The following is a 14,926-nucleotide window of genomic DNA, read 5'->3' on the forward strand; positions in this document are numbered from 1 at the left end:
TTTTTGTAGTACGTTTTTGGTGCGCATTTCACAAAGTTATTCTGATTGGCTTTTGACAAGGTTTGTTGTCTTCTGTTGGCTTGTTAATTATTTCTTGAATAGTAAGCATCTGAAATAAGAGACAAATGTAATTGCATTTTAAATTGTTACCCATAATGCTTTATGATCATTATATTAGCATTGTAATATTCCATAGCCTTGCAATACTTCATTTGTGTATATGTGATCTAATAATGTTTGGTAGTTTGTTGTGTAATTGTTTATAATTTTTTTGCATTGTAATTGTATGTCCATACATTTTAGAAGATCTGCAGTTTTTGGGCATTTCGTTTTTAAATCTACGTTAAAATCTCCCATAATGATATATTTATAATTTGGGTAGAAGTGTGTTATTTTTTGTATTGTTTGCAATAGTGAATGTATTAATATATGTGGTGGTTTTGTACAATATGACAACTAGGTAGTTGGTATTATTAATATGTAATGTAAAATGTATAATGTCAATCCCTTGTTGTGTTTCATAACTAGGTAGAGTGAAAAGCTCCCTTTTGTAGTAAATTAACATTCCATGGTTTGTATTTTGCTTATGGTATTTATCAAATATCATATGATGATATAGCCCTATTAAAGTCATTTTGTGTTGCTTTTCTAGTAGTGTTAATTTCTGTTAAGCAAATAATGGCAACTTTTAAAAGATTTTATCTGATATTGATTTAAAATGCTTTTGAATTGAACGTATATTTTGTGTGATATTTAAATGTCTGCTGTATGTTCCTATTTGTTGTACCAATGTTTCTAGTAGCATATGTGTTCTTAATCTTTGCATTTCTTTCTTTACTTTGGGAAGTACTATAACTTTGTGTTCATTAAAGTTTTGAATATATATGTTTGATATAGATTTTGCTCTGCTTAAAGCTACATAATGCAAGTGATGTATTTTACTGTTATTAAAGTGCATATAAAGTTGTTCTATAGTTTCACCTTGTGTCCTATGTATAGTTGTTGCAGATGCTTGCCGTAATGGAGATTGCTTGCTTATAATTGTTATACATTTTTTAGTGAATTGATAATGTCTTGATATAGGATGTATGGGTGTCCATGTTACTGAAATATGTGAGTGATATAAGTGTTCGTTTTGTTCTTGTGTAATTTTACCAATAGTTTTATTATCAAATGCAACCCAAACAATAAATTATGTATTATTAATATTTTCAACTAACTCCACTAAACCTGAAGCTCCATTAGGTAACCCATCATTAACATCAACATTACAAGTTAAATCCTAACATAATTTTAAAGCTATGTGTAATGTGTGGACAAGTCCCATCGTTTTTGTTGCATCTTTTGGTAATTGTTTTAATATTGTTTCTTTTACTTTTTCTGCAAGATCTGAACTGACGGTGTCTTTTGCTATAGTAGTGAAAACTGGATATTGCGGGCTATGTTGTAATAAAACTTTATTGTTAAGGTCATTTACTTCTATGTTAGTTGACATTATATATGGTATTATTATGCCAATACTGTCATCTGTTTTTTTTTCACATTGCTTTATGTCTGAAATATCTTTGTGGGTATGTTTCTCCTCACTTAATCTGTTTAGTAATTCTGCAAATTCAAGGTCATTTTGCTGGCGCATTATTTTCGTTAGTTCAAATAGTTTAAAATGTTCTACCCATAAGTTAGTACTTAAAGGTCCATATGAATGTTTTGTTTTGTTCAAATATATAGCTGTTGAAAACTGGCTTTTAAAAGTCTCCAGTAGCTAAAATTGAAATGCCTCCAAAAGGTTGGTTAGATACTTTTATTTCTTGTAGCCTGTTATGTATAAAATTGAACATATTTCTTCCAACCATAGAAATCTCATCAATTATTAGTACTTTAACATGCATGACTTTGCAGAGCAGTTCTGTGTTCATGAGTTAGCGGTTTATAATTTAAACTTTGTGACACAGGTATTTTGAAAGTGCTATTCAGTGTTTTTCCATTAGTATTGTAATGTACTTCTTTTGCAGCTTGTGCAATTAATTTGCTCATTCCTCTTTGTGATTTACTGATATATGAAATTATGTAGACAGCACAAGCATAATCATATAATATAAACTGTAAGTCAATGTTTGCTCTCCAAGCTTCTAAAATAGTAGAATTATAGGTATTAATAAAGCATTCTGCTGGTGTTCTTTTCAAGTAAATTGTTTTTGTTCTATTATTGATCTTATACATGTAATATATTGCTTATTATCCATTATCACTTCTAAGAATTGTGAACAATCTAGTGTATTAAATGTATGACTATTCATAGCTTCATGGATTGATTTCATGTTTTCTTGTAACTGTTTATCTGTTTTGTCATGTGGTAAAGATTCTAGTACTATAGTGTGTGGCATTGGATATTTAGGATATTGATATTTGCATGTCTGTTAGTTTTTTCTTCTGCAATTTTTGTAGTGTGCATGTCTTTGTAGAGGTATTTAAGGCTGTAATTGTGGCTCTTGTGATTTACTACATGTGATATAGTTATCAATACATGTAATTACTTCTTCTAGGTTTGATACCCCATATTGGGGCATTTTCAATCAATAACAATGCATGTAGAACCTCTCTGTTGAAATTCTACTCTGTAGAAGTAGTCAATTAATTTCCCAATGGGATTATTTTTATGCATTAGAATGCAATTAAATAATTTTCTAACTTGATAGTCGAAATGCCTTGCACATGCAATTGGATCTTGTTGAATTAATTTACACTTTGTTTCCCAAGGCATGTTTTGAAACTCTTCTTCTGTGCATTCATTTAGTTTTTCTACTCGTAATAGTATATTTATTAAATGGTGCCATTTTGTTTCTGCAGCAGATAAAGTAAGGAAAAACGTTGGTATTCCAAGTTGCCTTATCATAGCAAGCATATCTTTTTTGCAATTTTCCCAATACGGTGGGGAACTGCGGATAGTTTTTAGTATTTTGTATCCTTCATTGTACTGTAAAACGTTTTCTAAATTACATTTTATGTCTTTTGCGGTAATACATTTTCCATCGGTAAAATGTTTTCTTAGCGATATGTTAATTTTACCTTGTACTTGTTTTATGTGCAATTTTTTTAGATTAAAGAAAATATTAGTGATAGATTTTGCTACTCTTCTATCATAGCTCCTTAATTCCAATTGACATATTGTACTATAATGTATAGGTAAGTGTATCATTATTGTTAGGTCTTCGCTTGCTACAAAAAATTGTCGCAAAAGCTACAAATTCAGAATCTTTGTCTTCGTATAAACCTCTTGGTGTGTTATGTTCAGCAGTTGCTAAACTTTAGATATTAACACTGTCCGTGGTAATAGGTTCATTTGCTAACATTGTATCTAAATTTCCAGCTTCTATGTTGTCTGCAGTATCTGATGAATCATTTGTTTCTGATATTTCACTGCAATCGTTTGTGAGGTGGTATATACTCCCAATCTGGATTCACAGTGACTCCATATTCGTTAAACATGTCACTATTGTTTGCTAGCCATATTGCTGCTTGTTTGACTTTATTCGGTCTAACATTTTCAAAATGTGTATATGATTTATAAGCTAACTTCCTTTTTAATTTTACAGGAATTGTCATGGTGTCATTAATTTGCCTTGGTAAAATGGTGACTGTTGTCATAACATCTGCAGGTACATTAACAGCAGCACCTGATAATGATTTCTGAAATCCACGTGGCAATGTTCTAATTTGTAGAAATGGAATTCTTGGTGAAACTAAACTTTCTACTAAATTATGTAAGTTTAATTGCATTGGGACATTTGGAAACTTCATTCCATTTACAAAAGAACATGGTGGTATTTTATCTTTAATAATGTATTTATAGCAAGTGATACATATATAGTTTTTGTTTTCTCTAATGTTACATTGCATAAACTTTTGACGTGTGCAAATAGTACGGGTATTCTTGAAAGATTGTTTGTGCCATAATTGATTGCAAATGGTGCAAATGTACTCTGGACCATATAATATTTCCTTATGAAATGTCCTCATTTTTTTTAATTCTTTGTGTGTTTGTTTGTTTGTTTGTGTTTATTATTAATGACTACATTATGTATGTTATGCTGTACACACTTTTGTTTGCTGGCTATTATTTGCTCTGTTCTAGAAATAGTGCATGTTCTTTTTTGTGTTTTTGATAACAAATTACTCTCAACATTATTAAGTTGGTTTTTATGGTGATTTGTTTGCACACTAGATATTGTTGTTGATGACAGATGTAAATCATTAATGTTACACCAGTATTATTTTCTAATATTTTTCTATTTTCTGTAGCAGGGAATACTGTATCGATAACTGTATTTATAGATACTTGTGTTTTATGTACATATAGGCTTTTTAAGTTTTTTTTATTCTGATTTTTGTTTTGTTTTTTCCAAACTGCATTTTGGTTTTTTTTTTTCCCAATTGTACTTATATCTATTGGAGTTAATTCAAATTCAACATATTCCTCATTATGAACTTTGATACTGTTTGCAAGGTGTAAAATATATTCCACCACTCCTTCTGCTATGGGAATCAAATACAAAGTATGTTTGCATATTTTTAAAAATTGAAACAACATATACATTCATACAAAATAGTATGCCAGTATGCCTATTTATAGTTACATTTAATGCAGTTTTAATATCTGTATATAAAGGATCAATACAATAAGGTTTCCTTAGCATTATTGAATATATGTTATTGTGTTGTATATATTTAGGTAAGTCATCTGGATGCATAAGTGTTTCTTTATTAATGGAATGCATTTCTGTATATAAAGCATCTCCAAGTTCCATAATATAATGCAAACCATTTGAATCCCATGTATTAAAAGATTCATAAAAGTTACGTAAAATTGCAAAAGTACTATTTGGTAGGCATTGTTTGCCTTGTGAATTGCTATTAAATCTTTGATGACAACTAGCTTGCAAAATTGTATGCATAGTATATGTATAGGTTGTATGGAATAGGTGGTATAGACTGTTTGTTTATTTTGTGTTTTGAAAGAGATGTGTATTTGTAGTGAATGTGCTGATGTTTTTGTGTGTGAAAAGTTTTCAAAAATATTTTCTTACCTTTTTATTTTCCTGCATTTTGTTGAACAAAGGAATCTGTATGGAAGTACAATTAAGCGTTATTGAGATGTGAATTTGATGGTAATAGATAATGATGAAGCATTAATTTACAGTGCCCCAGCCCCTCCAGCCTTTAAGAGTATGTGTAAGTGCTTTACATGAGTACTGGTTACATTACAGAAGAATAGTTTAATAAGTGTGTGTGCATGAAAAGTATTTTTGTAAGGTGTTTTATTTATGTAACTCGGGCTATTTATAGTACAATGTATTGCTTGAGTATGTACTATTTGGTGTCCAATTGTATACTAAAGGCTATGCTTTAAATGTGGAAAGTGTAGGATTATAAGGTTTACCCATAAGTGCACCAATGCGCTGTTAATGAACACTAAATTGTGAATTTAAGTGTTGTTGTTAAGCATTATAACATTTCCCAAGAGTGCCTTCTAAAGAATAGTATAAGAATTTTGTTTTAATGTTTATAAAATGTATACTTTGTTGTATAATGTGAGTAATGGTTTGTTACAGATTTACTGAAGCTATAAGTATGTAGGAGTAGTACCTTAACACATATTTATTATCAAATTTTTTGAAGAGATAACAGTTGGAAATTGTTTTATTTGTGCAACATACTGTAGTGTTATTGATTACTATTACATACTGAGCCAAAAGTTTAATATTTGTAGTAATTAGTAATTTATTGTTTAACAAAAAATTTATAGAACATGGTAGTTAAAAGTATGATACTTTTTTAAAAAAACATGTAAACGGTAGTGAAACAGAATGAATATGTGTTATAGAGGAGAAAGGTAGAGTTCTGTATTATTGAAAAACAGTTTTATTACAAATTGGCTCTTGACTGTTTTTTTGTTTATAAAATATCGCATAAAATCTTTCAGAAAAATAAAAAGACATGGAGAGGTTTTATAGATAAGTGTATAGAGACAGTGAAAGGCAGAGATATAGCGAGAGATAATAAAACATAGACACAGTGAAAACATTGAAATGGTGAAAGACAAAGAGACGCTGAGGACGAACATGGCATAATATAGATAAAGAAAGACATAGAAACTATGAGAGTGAGGGGTGGATAAAAAAACATAGTGACAAGGAGAGGCCAGAGGAGTGAGATATTAAGAGAGTGTTAATAGGTACACTAAAACTCACAGCAGTTAGAGACGGCAAGCGCTAAGACAGAGCACTTTTGCACACTATGTATATATAGAGTAGTGTATGCTTTAAATATGTTTACATTTTGCATTTTTAATATTGGATTACTCCCAGATAGATATGATTACTGGTGTTTTTGTAATGTAGGCTAACATTTATCTACTTTAAGTACTTATAACAAACAGTTTTGTCATAAGGTATGTTGAAGAAATCTGTGTACATACAGCAGCCATAGGTTCAAATTAAAGCAGGGCTGACTGTAACTTTTATCCTTGCTACACTTGAGAAAACATTTCTGTATTAGTATTATGTTAGGCAATAAAGACAGAAAATAAACTTATTGTAGCAAAAAACGAATAGCTTTTAAGAAGCAGTATATAAGTAGCACATTTTATTAGTAAAAGTGATTTGTTGAATGAGGAAGCAAACCATGTGTGTGTTTGGCGTTGTGATAAAAACTTTTGAAATACAGTTTGTCTTTAGTGTTTATCGAATTTTGTATAAGTGGTGGTAGATAGACAGAAAGATACGAAGAGGATAAAATGAATGGAAAACTCAACACACATGAGTAATATAGAAAGTTGTTTATAGAGACAGCGAGATATGGACAGGGGGATAGGGATAGATAGTAAAAACCGAGAGAAGGGCATTGAGATAGGATATATAAATAAGTGTAGAGAAATAGGGTATATAAATAAGTGTAGAGAAGTAGTGAAAAATGTAAATATAAAGTGAGTTAAAGAATGAGAGATATGGTGAAAGATAAACAGACGGTGAGAAGGAATATGGCAGAAGAGATCAAATACATTAGAGTTGTAGAAAGTATAAGAGTGAGGGTCAGACATAGAAAGACACAGTGAGAAGCTGAGCAGATATGATAAAGTGTTCGATAGAGGGTGCTAAGAGTTACACCTATAGATACAGTGTGTAGAGGCAGTATGTGCTAGGAGACAGCGTTTGTTTATATGGTGTGTGTAGAGAGCAGCCCATGTTTTAATGTGAATTGATAAGGTGTTTAGGTAATGTTTTAATAACTTATGTAAACAATTGAATCTAGAGTAGTTACGTGGAGATTAAGTGATTTTGTGGAGGATTAAAGGATGTTTAGTTGATGTTGGGATTTTAGTAATTTTGAGTACAGATAGAAAGCTGGGTGTTATTTAATTAGCAATAGTGATTTGTAGATAGAGGCTGAAAAGCCTCTTTTAACCCCTTGTGTGCCACGCCCTTTCCCCGCCCTGTGCCGGGCGTTGCATTAGCGGGCGGGGTTCATGACGAGCTGGACTCGTCATGGGCACAGCGCAACCGCGGCCCATGACGAGTCCAGCTCGTCATGGGCATAGAAGGGGTTAAGAAGCTACACATAAACAACTGTGCGTGGCAACGCTAATTATAAACAGAAGGCCCTAGAAATATGTGCGCACGCAGCAGCCACAGGTTGAAATTATTGCAGGGCTGACTCTAACTTTTATTCTTCACACATTTGAGAAAGCATATTTATAATATTATGTTAGATAGCTCTAGAAAGCATTATTGTAATACTATTACATTATAGTAGCAAAAAAACAACTGAATTTAAGACGCATTATATAAATAGCATATTTTATTAGCAAAATTGATTTGTAGACAGAGGCTAAAAACCCCACCTGTGTTTGGCGTTGAGCATAAACAGTTGTAGAAATACAGTTTGCTCTTAGTGTTTACAGTTTTTTGTGTAAGTGATGGTAGCAGTTACGTTTGACAAAGCAGGATTATTTAAAGTTAAGTACTATACTTAAATGGGCGCGCGGCAAAGGTAAAGCTATGGTGAAAGATAAACAGAGGGTGAGCAGAGTAAGAAGTCTTGAGATGAATTGTAGCAGATGTTTTTGAAATACATTAATATACAAAAATACATGGTAGCAGATACTTTTTGAGAAAGTACGATTGTTTTAAGTGCAGCTGCTAGATATGTAGCATAGTAATTGGCAGAGATTGTGAAACCTGAAAATTGTTTAGAAGGAGATGGTTGATAAGGGAGGGCGAGGGTGAGAGAGGCAGGGGAGCGAGAGTAGCGAAATATACATAGTAGGTGTATGGGCACGCTAATTAGAAACATTTGTTTACGTGGAGACGGCAGATGGAGGGTGAGAGAGGCAGGGTAGAGAGCGTAGCGAAATATAAAGAAGCGCACGCGGCCACGCTAATTATAAACAGATGGTCTTAGAAATGTGTGGCACGCAGCAGCTACAGGTCAAAATTAAAGCAGGGCTGACTATAACTTTTATCCTTCCCATTTTTTATTAGCAAAAGTGATTTTTAGACAGAGGCTAAAATGCCCGCCTGTGCTTGGCGTAGTGCATAAATAGTTTTTGAAATAGTTTTTGTTTTAGTGCTCATATATTTTTGTGTAACTGCTGGCAGATGGTAGCATATATGTTTGATAAAGTACGAGTATTTAAAGTTTAGCTGCTACACATAAGCAAGCATGCGCGGCTACGCTAAGGAGATGGTGAAAGATAAACAGACGGTGGGCATAGTAAGAAATCCGGAGATGAATTGGAGCAGATGAGTTTAAAATACATTAATATACAAAAATACATGCTAGCAGATACTTTTGACAAAGTACGATTATTTTAAGTGCAGCTGCTAGATATGTAGCACAGTAATTGGCAGAGATTTAGACGTTTGACACTTGTTTAGAAGGAGACGGTTGATAAGGGAGGTTGAGGGTGAGACAGGCAGGGGACCGAGAGTTGTGAAATATATATAGGGGGGGGGGGGGGTGGAGGAATGGCCACACTATTTAGAAACACTTGTTTACGAGGAGACGGTTGAGAAGGAAGAACGAGGGTGAGAGAGGCAGAGGAGAGAGAGTAGAGAAATATAAAGAAGCGTGCGCGGCGATGCTAATTATAAACAGATGGCCCTAGAAATGTGTGGCACGCAGCAGCTATAGGTTGAAATTTGAGCAGGGCTGAGTCTAACTTTCATCCTTCCCATAGTTGAGAAAGTATTATTGTAATACTTTTAGGCTAGGTAATAAAGGCATAACAGAAATTTATAGTAGCTTAAACGATCTTTTTTTAAGAAGCGCTATATAAATAGCAGAATAAGAAGTCTGGAGATGAATTGGAGCAGCTATGTTTAAAATATATGAATGTAAAAAACTACATGCTAGCAGATACGTTTGAAAAAGTATGGTTATTTTAAGTGCAGCTGTTAGATATGTAGCAGAGCAATTGTGAGAGATTCAGAAGTTTGGAACTTGTTTAGAAGGAGACGGTTGATAAGGGAGGGCGAGGGTGAGACAGGCAGGGGAGAGAGAGTTGGGAAATATACACAAGTGTGCGTGTGGCCACGCTAATTAGAAACACTTGTTTACGAGGAGACGGTTGAGAAGAGTGAGTGAGGTTGAGAGAGGCAGGGGAGAGAGAAGCAGCAAAATATTAAAAAGCGCGCGTGGCCACGTTAATTAAAAACAGTTGGCCCCAGAAATGTGTGCGCACGCAGCAGCCACTGGTTAGGGCTGTCTAACTTTTATCGTCCCCATAGTTGAAAAAGCAGTATTGTAATAGTATTACGTTAGGTAATGAAGAAAGTACATAAATGTATAGTAAAAAAAACGAACACCTTTTAGGAAGCGCTATATAAATAGTATATTTTATTAGCAAAAGTGTTTTTTAGATAGAGGGTAAAAACCCCTCCTGTGTTTCGTATTGTTCATAAACAGTTTTAGAAATACAGTTTGGTTTTAGTGATTAAATATTTTCGCATAATTGGTGGCAGATGGTAGCAGATACTTTTGACAAAGCAGGATTATTTAAAGTGTAAGCGCTACATATAAACGTGCGCATGGCCATGGTAAAGATATGGTGGAAGATAAACTGAGGAGGAGCAGAATAAGAAGTCTGGAGATGAATTGGAGCAGATTAGTTTAAAATACATTAATATAAAATAAGTTTCTTCTAGCAGATACTTTTGACAAAGTATGATTATTGGAAGTGCAGTTGCTAGATATGTAGCCTAGTAATTGGCAGAGATTTAGAAGTTTCGAACTTGTTTAGAAGGAGACGGTTGATAAGGGAGAGTGAGGGTGAGACCGGGAGGGAAGTGATAGTTGTGAAATAGACAGACAGGGGAGAAAGAGTAAACAAATAGAAAGACGCGTGCACGGCCACAGTAATTATAAACAGATGGCCCTAGAAATGTGTGCGCACGCAGTAGCCTTATGTTTACATTAAAGCAAGGCTGACTTTAACTTTCATCCTTCCCACATAGCTTAAAATATATGAATATAGTAAAAATGATGCTAACAGACATTTATGAGAAAGGACAATTAGGTTTAGTCTAGATTTAGATATGTAGCACAGTAATTGGCAGAGATCAACAAGCCTCAAACTTGTTTACGAGGAGACTTTTGTGAAGGGAGAGGGAGGGTGCTAGAGGCAGGGGAGAGAGAGTAGTGAAATAAAAACAAGCGCGCGGGGCCACGCTAATTATAAACAGATGGCCCCAGAAATGTGTGCGCATGCATCAGCTGCAGGGCTGACTGTAACTTTCATCCTTCCCACACTTGTGAAAGCATTATTGTAATACTATTGCATTACATAATAAAGACAGAACATAAACCTTTAGTAGCAGAAAACGAACACCTTTTAAGAAGCACTATCTAAAAAGCAGATTTTATTAGCAAAAGTGATTTCTCTGCAAAGGCTCAAAACCACGCCTGTGCTTACCGTTATGCATAAACAATTGTACAAATAAATTTTGCTTTTAGTCTTTACAGATTTTGGCATAACTGGTGGTAGATGCTAGCACATACTTGTTAAGCTGCTACATATAAACAAGGGCGCGCAGCCACGCTAAACATATAGTGAAAGATAAACAGACGGTGAACAGAATAAAAATTCCAGAGCTGGTCTGAAACACATGAGCTCACAATACATCAACGTACTAAATTTCATGCTAGCAGATACTTTTGAGAAAGTACAATTATTTAAAAGTTCAGCTGCTTCATATTAAAAAAAAGCATGCGCGACCACACTAAAGATATGGCGAAAAATAAACAAACGGTGATAACAATAAAAAGTCCGGAGATGTGTTGAAGCATATGAGCTTTAAATACATCGTTATACTACAATACATGCTAGCAAATACATTTGAGAAAGTACAATTATTTTAAGTTCAATTGCTAGATATGTAGCCCAGTAATTGGCACAGATCAACAAGTTAACAAGGGCCCCTGTCTATATACTAAAGTACATGCTAGCAGATACTTTTACCAAAGTACGTTTATGCTAAGTTCATTTGCTACATATAAAAAAAAACACGCGCGGCCACACTAACATGTGGTGAAAGATAAACACACAGTGATGACAATAAGAAGTCCGTATATAATTTAAAGTACATTAGCTTTAAATACATGGATTTACTACAATACATGCTAGCAAATACTTTTGAGAAAGTACAAATATTTTAAGTACAACTGCTACATATGTAGCACAATAATTGGCATAGATCAACAAGTTGCCAAGAGTATTGTCAATATACTTAATTACATGCTAGCAGATACTTTGGACAAACTACAACCGATAAAAAAGAAAGATAGCCCCTGCGCGTGCCGCTGCTCAAAAAAGCACGAACACAAAAGTTAAAGCACATTATGAAAAAGAAAAAGATGGCCCCTGAACACGTTGATGATCGAAAAAGAACAAAAGTGAAAGCTTATTAGTTTGGTTTTTAAAAAGTTTAAGAAAATACTCTACCTAACACTGCTTCCTTTTTAGACCCACTGTTTAAACCTCCATGCCAACATTTAAACAGAGTCACTCAGCCAGTTATGGTAAAATAGCTTATATAAGCACCTTGCATTGCTTAGCAACCAGTTCCCAATTAAAATATAGACACGATAAAAGGCAAACAGACGCTGAGGAGGGACATGGCACAAGACAGTGCATAAACATTTGTGAATGACTGTATATATATGCTTTATGTTTAAACTGCTTCATAAGTACACAGTGTTTCTCTGTTTATAAAATTTTGCATAACCGCTTGCGGATAAATAAAAAGACATGGAGAGAAAAAAACGGTTAAGGAAACGGAAATAGCCATTATAAAAAGTAGTATAAATGCTATAAAAATAAATGTAAACAAATAAAAACCAGGGTAGGCACGGGAGATTGAGTGATTTTGCACAGAATCACAGGATGTTGTGGTGACACCAAGATTTTAGTAATTTTGAGTACAGAGAGGAAGCTCGGTGTTGCTTTAAGTATGCTTAGAAAGTAGACACCATTCTGTAGCATTGTGGAGGTTGGGAGTAGGGCCTTTAGTATTGAAAAGACGTTATTGGCAGTGTTAATCTGTATTCCTATAGATGAGCACAGTAATAAGTGCAGAGATGATTTGGAACAGATGAGCTTAAAATATATGAATATAGTAAAATAGATCCAACAGATACTTTTGAGAAAGTACAATTAACTTTAATGCAGCTGCTAGATATGTAGCATAGTAATTGGCAGAGATCAACAAGCCTCAAACTTGTTTAGGAGGAGACGATTGATAAGGGAGGGAGATGGTAAAACAGGCAGGGGAGAGAGAGAAGCGAAATATAAAGAAGCGTGCGTGGATACGCTAATTATAAACAGATGGCCCCAGAAATGTGTGCACACACAGCAGCTACAGGTTTAAATTGAAGCAGGGCTGACTGTAACTTTCATCCTTCACGAACTTGTGAAAGCAGTATTGTAATACTATTGCGTTAGATAATAAAGACGGAACATAAACTTTTAGTAGCAAAAAACGAACACCTTTTAAGAAGCGCTATATAAAAATCAGATTTTATTAGCAAAGGTGATTTGTAGACCGCGGCTGAAAACCCCACCTGTGCTTGGCGTTGTGTATAAATAGTTTTAGAACTACAGATGGCCCCAGAAATGTGTTTGTATGCAGAAGCTACAGGTTTAATTGAAGCAGATCTGACTGTAACTTTCATCCTTCCCACACTTGTGAAAGCATTATTATAATACGATTGCGTTAGATAATAAAGACAGAACATAAACTTTTAGTAGCAAAAAATGAACACCTTTTAAGAAGCGCTATATAAAAAGCAGATTTTATTAGTAAAGGTGATTTTGTAGTCGGAGGCTGAAAACCCCGCCTGTGCTTGGCGTTGTGTATAAGAAAAAACTAAAATACATTTTGCTTTTAGTGTTTACATATTTTTGCATAAGTGGTAGCAGATAGATAGAAAGATATGAAAAAGATAAAACGTATAGAAAACGAAACACAGATGAGCAATATAGAAAGTTGTTTATAGACACAGCGAGTGCAAGATATGGGCAGTAAATTAGAAGTAGACAGCAACAGGCGTGTCAACGGCAGTGAGATAGGCTATTTAAATTACTGAAAAGAAAAAGTGAAACGCGGAGATATAAAGTGAGATCAAGAAAGATAGAAATAGTGAAAGATGGACAAAGTTGTTTAGGAGGAGACAGTTGAGAAGGGAAGGCGAGGGTGACATAGCCAGGGAATGGAGAGTACAAAAATATAATCAAGCGCGCATGGCCACGCTAATTGTAGTTGCCTGAAAGGAAAATGTGCTTTTAGGCTACCTTTCTAGTTGAATGTTTTTGAAGGGAAGATTAAGTTTTTTTTTGTGCAGGATGACCAAATGTTGAGCAGATTCCGCAATTTTTGTATTTTTGAGTAAAGAGAGGAAGCTGGGTGTAGCTTCCAGCAGTGCTACAATCAAAACATGTTAATGTAGCATTGTAAAACCAAAGGAAATGATGGACGGAGTGTTGAACATTGCAAGCACTCACCCCCAGTCAACTGATCTGGGTTTAATCCATCACCGTTCTTCAGCCCACTCTGCCACCCCAGTTCAGACATGGCCATATGCAAATCAGTCTGACCCTGTGCCTCATGGGAACAGTCCAGCCTGAACTGCCAAGCCATGTCTTCCCTGGACCAGAATCAAGCTTCCTAGGACCGGTTTCTGGCATTTCAGCCGTCTTCAGCCAGGCTTGTTTGAATCCAGTGGCAAAGTGAGCAAGGGACTCACGTCTGAGCATACCCTGCCAACTTATGGCAAACAAAGCAAAACCAAAGGAAATGATGGACGGAGTGTTGAACATTGCAAGCACTCACCCCCAGTCAACTGATCTGGGTTTAATCCATCACCGTTCTTCAGCCCACTCTGCCACCCCAGTTCTGACATGGCCATATGCAAATCAGTCTGACCCTGTGCCTCATGGGAACAGTCCAGCCAATGTAGCATTGTGGCATTTGGGAGTAGGGCCTTTGTATTGAACGAACATTATTGGCAATGTTAATTTGTATCCTTATAGACGAGCACTAATAAATGCAGAGATGATTTGGAACAGATGAGCTTAAAAAATATGAATATAGTAAAATAGATGCTAGCAGTTACTTTTGAGAAAGTACGATTAAGTTTAATGCAGCTGCTAGATATGTAGCATATTAATTGGTAGAGATCAACAAGCCTCAAACTTGTTTAGGAGGAGAGGGTTGATAAGGGAGGGCGATTTTAAAACAGGCAGGGGAGAGAGAGTAGCGAAATATAAAGAAGCGTGCACGGATTCGCTAATTATAAACAGATGGCCCTAGAAATGTGTGTGCATGCAGCAGCTGCAGGTTTAAATTGAAGCAGAGCTGACTGTAACTTTCAT

This window comes from Triturus cristatus, chromosome 4_2 (genome assembly GCF_964204655.1).
Source record: "Triturus cristatus chromosome 4_2, aTriCri1.1, whole genome shotgun sequence".
Classification (NCBI taxonomy): Eukaryota; Metazoa; Chordata; class Amphibia; order Caudata; family Salamandridae; genus Triturus; species Triturus cristatus.